The following is a 6,000-nucleotide window of genomic DNA, read 5'->3' as shown; positions in this document are numbered from 1 at the left end:
GACTGGTCACTATGACACACACTGACCACTAGGGGGCAGATGCACAATGCAGGAGCTGCCCTCTGGTGGTCAGTGCACTCCCACAAGGGGGAGCTCTGCTCAGCCACAAGCCAGGCTGACGGCATCACAGCGGCGATGGTGGGAGCCTCTCCTGACTCCTCAGCAGCTCTATGGATGTTCAACTGCAGCTTTGGCCTGCTGGCAAGTGGACATCCCCCAAGGATGTATCACTGCCAGCTTAGGCACAATCCCCTGGGAAGCAGGCCTAAGCCAGCAGGTGGACATCCCCCGAGGAGTCCCAGACTGCGAGAGGGCACAGGCTGGGCTGAGGGATCCCCCCAAGTGCACAAATTTTTGTGCATCGGACCTCTAGTCTGTAAAATAATAATAATAATAATATCTACTTTATAAGATTATTGGGGCACTAAATGCATTATTATAATTAAATATTCTGATTCATAGTAGGTGTTCAGTAAATATTAACATATATATAAACAGTCATTAAGTAATCGGCCCAATGACACATGTCTAGCAATGACCAGAGCTAATGTCAAAGGCAAGCAGTATTGCTTCAAAAGCTACTTTTAATCTCTATATTGTTTTTTGTATGCGTGCATGCATATTCACACGTACTCTCACAAATGTTTACATGTATAAATCCTGTTACATGTATAAATGTTTACATGTATAAATCCAGAATTAGAGGGAAAATGAGGGCGGGAGAGAAACAGAGAGAGAAAGATTCTAACACTCTGAAAGAAAAGAGAATAAATGGATTAGGAAGGAAAAGGAGAAGAAGAGAGAGAGGGAAAATAAAAGTTAAAACATATCTATATCTACATATATATCTATATCTATATCTATCTATATCTATCTATAGATATATCTTTTGGTCCCTAAAACTAAAAAACTTGCTAGTTGATAGGTACCATCTGATAGATACCATGCAGATATTTCCATATCTCTAAGAAAGGTATATACAGTGACATATTAATTGAACTTTAAAATTAATCCTTCCAAATAGTTCTGAAAATGTTTTCATTAAGCACAATTATATATTTATTAATAAAAGTGTAAGTATAAACAATGACATTAGCTTTTAAATACATGAAATGAAATATTGCTTACTTTAATTTTCACACTATGTTCTCTATCCATGGTTCTATAACAATTTTGTTTAAATACTTTTATTAAACATATATCTCTATTTGGTTATTTTTTAGAGACATGACATTGAATTAATAAAAGCAGAAAGGGTTATGGCTACAATTTGAGAGTGGCATTAAAATATATTGCTTGTCAACAGCTTTTAAATTTTTCTTTCCAGTCTATTATAAAGTTAATTAAATTTTAACCTAAACTATAAGAATTGTTTTGTGTGTCAGTACTAAATTAATAATGCTGTTTGGTACTCATTTAATCAACATGGCTGGATTATAACAACTGTTCTATGAAAATGTCATTTTAACATATGCAATGTTTAGTATATTAGACTCATTCAGTTAAAATATTATTTATTTATATAAAAACCCTGGGTGGTGTTCATCACGACCAGACCAGAACTGCCACAAAGCGGAAGGAAGTCAGTCTTGCAGGGGTTGTCTTGGCAACGGCTGTGCCCTCCCCCGAGCTGTTTCCCGGAGCTGTTTCCTCTAAGGGAGGGGTTTGAGGCAGGAACCCGCCCTGGGAGCCTGGAGGCAGATCTTTATAAAGTGTGCTGGGCCAGCACAGCCAAGGGTGAACCTGAGTGGGGGCAGCTGAAAGGCTTAGAAAAGACAGACAAGAGAATGAAAGCCAGGTCTCAGTGGGACGCTGCTTCTCTGAGAGACAGCGACCACGCCCACAGCCATGCCTTTATTTTATAGCAGATGCTACGAGGCAAAGTAAGGGCATGACCAAGATGTTTACAACATTCTCCTGGGTTTCAATCCTACTCAACTAAATGTACCTGAACTCCTACCAAGCCTACATCACTCAGGCACGTGGGACCATGTGTTTGGACCATAGGTTCAAGCTTACAACTACAGCTGTTGGCTATAATTGTGCTGGGAGGGCCCTGCCCTCCAAGCTGGGACTTGCACGGTGCAATGAGAGGACTGTGCCCTCTCATCAGTCCAAGACTTGAACCTGTCCAAAACACTGTAGTGGCTCCCCACAATAAAGTTTTAATTCTGTTTCTTTGTTACTAATGTTGTGGCCCCAAACCATAACAAAAAAACAATTTCCGGTGGATGAGGCCCAGGAATCAGGATTTTTAAAAGATTCCCAAGTGATTCTAATGTGCAGCCAAGGTTGAGAACCACTGCTATAGATAATATTAAAAATATATGAGCATGTTCAAAAATTAAATGAAGAAATTTTGGATATACTCGATGGAGATTTTCACACATATTTGAGTGATGATTCCATTGATTCCACAGATGATGCTGAAAAGAAAAATTTTCCCATAGAATTTCTTTTTTTTTTTTTCCATAGAATTTCTTAATAGTATTACTCCTTTGAATTTCTTAATAGTATTACTCCTTTGGGAATGCTGTGTCATAAATTAAAATTGAAAGTGGGTGCAATCATCATGCTATTGAGAAATCTCAATAGTAAATGGGGTCTTTGTAATGGCACCAGATTTATTATCAAAAGATTACGACCTAACATTATCGAAGCTGATTCCAAGAATTAATTTGTCCCCATCTGACACTGGCCTCCCGTTTAAATTGATTTGACGACAGTTTCCCATGATGCCAGCATTTGTGATGACTATTAATAAATCACAAGGACAAACTCTAGACAAAGTAGGCATATTCCTACCTGAACCTGTTTTTGCACATGGTCAGTTATATGTTGCTTTCTCTGGAGTTTGAAGAGCATGTGATGTTACAGTTAAGTTCTAAGTACTTCATCACAAGGGAAATTAGTCAAGCACTCTGAAAGTGTTTTCACTCTTAATGTGGTGTACAGGGAGATATTAGAATAAGTTTAATCACTTTATCAGTCATTGTTTGCATCACTGTTGTTTTTATATCATGTTTTTGCTGTTTTCATATCATGTTTTTGTCGTTTTTATATCATGTCTCTGTTGTTGTTATATCCTTTTGTTACTGTTTATTTATTAATAAATTTATATATTATTTTCATATACATTTTACTAATTTCCTTTCATCTCTCACACTTCTATTATAGAGAAAGGGCAAATAGCAATATTAAAACATCTCTGCTAATACATTCCCTTTTAAAAAATATATATTTTATTGATTATTTACAGAGAAGAAGGGAGAGGGCTAGAGAGTTAGAAACATCGATGAGAGAGAAACATCGATCAGCTGCCTTCTGCACACTCCCACTGGGGATGTGCCCGCAACCAAAGTACATGCCCTTGACCGGAATTGAACCTGGGACCCTTGAGTCTGCAGGCCTATGCTCTATCCACTGAGCCAAACTAGTTAGGGCAATTAATTCCCTTTTAATGTGCACGAATTTCGTGCACTTGGCTACTAGTATAATATAAATTATAATTACAATTCAGACATTTTTATTAATTGGAGTTTTTGTGGTAAATTAAATCCAATATTTCTATTATCTCTACTCATATAGAAATACTATAGATATACATAATTTATTAGCATTCATATAGAAGAATCAGAGGTATTTTTTTTTCAATAAGAAATTAATTCAGCACCTGGCAGGTTTAAATATAAAATCAATACAAGAATTTTAATGTAACTTTATACTAGGCTATATATTATGCTTCTTGACTTTGCCCAAAGCCATGCACATTTGGCCATGCCAATATTTAGGTAGCAGTTTACAGAAGGAATTCAGAAAATACTACTGGCAGTATGGTTGTTTTCTACAAACAAAAATGAAGTGTGAATCTGTAAAGAATTGTGTCTTCCAAAGGAAAAGTAAAACTGTAAATAATGCAAATTGGCAGGATTATAGAATATAATGATTCCAAAGAATATTCTGAGTTATAATTGGAAATCACATTGAAGGAAACAGGTTACTGTATTTTATGTGTTGCTAAGTGTTGAATATGTAACTTGCTGAGATATTCAACCATACCAAAGAACATGAAAAATATACTGCAATATGATACTCATTTATTATACCACAAAATATATAATATGGCTGCTGTGGAATAACATTTTCTCATGTTTCTAAGTTCTTAACACAATATTAAGTGTCTCTAAAACCATGGATTGATTTCCTGGTACTGGATTTAAGGAAATATTTGGTACATTTAGATATGGGACTATCCAAACAGAACTTATAACTTTAATAATATAGCAACCTATGAGGATGGATAGCAAGTAAAATAAATTTTAAAAAATGGAAGTCTTTATTTGCTAAAGAAACAACCACAATGGTTGGGAGGTAGCTCTTTTTCAAGGCTAGAAGTATAAAAACAAACAGAAACAAAAAAGAAAGAAAAGAACAGATAAAAGGTTTCCCGAAATAAACAGACTCATTAAAAGAGAGATAGAGATAGATTAGAGAGATGATAGAGATAGAGATAGAGATAGAGATAGAGATAGAGATAGCGAGAAGAAGAGATTATTTTTCACTTCCATAAGGAAAGTTGCTGTACTGGGAAACATCCTAAATTTACAAAAAGTGACTGAGCATAACAAAATATCATTTCCAAGGCAAATGTCAGCATTATGATGTACATGCAGAAATGAGAATAAGTGGCCTTAAAGGTAATCAAATTAACAGAATAGTCTGGGGGAAAAAAAGAATACTACCTAATTGTGAAATTGAGGAAAAGAGGCCAAAAATGCATCAACCTTCAGACAGGACACCTAAGAGCAGATAAAGTATGTCCAGGCAAGTCCCCCCAGGACTTGATTTCCAGGACTATTGAGATGGAAACTTGTCCTAATTGAGTGTCCAACGTGTCCCTTCTTAGATTTCTAGATCAGCTTTGGAATTCTTTTTCTTCATTCAACAGAAATGGCATTGCTCTGAGGGTCTTCACCAGGTATACATACCTCTAATGTTCTATGTTATTAAATCTGCTGTGTGGAAAAAAAAAACACATGAAAGAAACTGAAACAAGTATGATGAAAACAACAGGAATGAAAACACAATGTGTAATGAAGTGAGAGGAACAGAGCTGCAATCTTCCATATTTGGAATCTCAAAGATAAGTGAAACAGAGTTTAGATTTTACATTTTTTAAAAAAATTATCTTTATTGTTGAAAGTTTTACACATATCCTCATTTTCCCCCCATTGACCACCTCCACCTCACTCCCACCGCCTCCAAAGGCCTTCACCACACTATAGAGTTAACATTTTTTAGTCTTCCTTTTTTTAATTGCAGGCTCACTTAGTTTGCTAAATTTGTTTAAGTATTACTTTATATGAAAGATAGTAAAGTTACTTTTGCTGAAATGATTTCAGAATTTATTGCCTTACGAGTAGAAAAGCAGTAAAAGGCATTTTCAAGTTTTCCAAGCTCAAGACCATGTAGTTTCCACAACATTGTGGAATGAATGACCAATACCACTGAATAAGCCTCCAGGCTGGAAGAAAGAAATTTTTTGCAAAATAAGGATTCTGGAATTTGGTTGCTTCAATCTATCTCTATTTTAGATAGAGAAAAAAGCACTAATTTCAGGTGAACTAGTCAGAAGCTTAACAGAAAATATGCATTTTCCATTTTTTATATGGTTTCAAAATGGCCAGTGTTGTACAAGCTACTTTTAAATATAAGCTACGTACTTTGAATACTTGCAATCATGTAAATCACAATATTTACTTATTAAAGTAAACTAAAAATCAAAATTGCCTTTGTATTGATTTTCATTTCTTTTAAAAGTTAAAAGAAAGATCCATTTTAGCACAACTCCAATTAATTGATTTAGTGTATGTATTTACAGATATTGATCATTTAATTGGTTCATATAGATTAATTGCACCAGAGATGTGATATTTTTATCTGATCATGCTGATTTTTTGTATTAGTTTAAAGTTATCATAATATTCCATCTATTTAGAA

Source organism: Myotis lucifugus, unplaced genomic scaffold, assembly GCF_000147115.1.
Source record: "Myotis lucifugus unplaced genomic scaffold, Myoluc2.0 scaffold_25, whole genome shotgun sequence".
NCBI classification, from domain to species: Eukaryota; Metazoa; Chordata; class Mammalia; order Chiroptera; family Vespertilionidae; genus Myotis; species Myotis lucifugus.
This window is presented reverse-complemented; position numbering follows the sequence as displayed.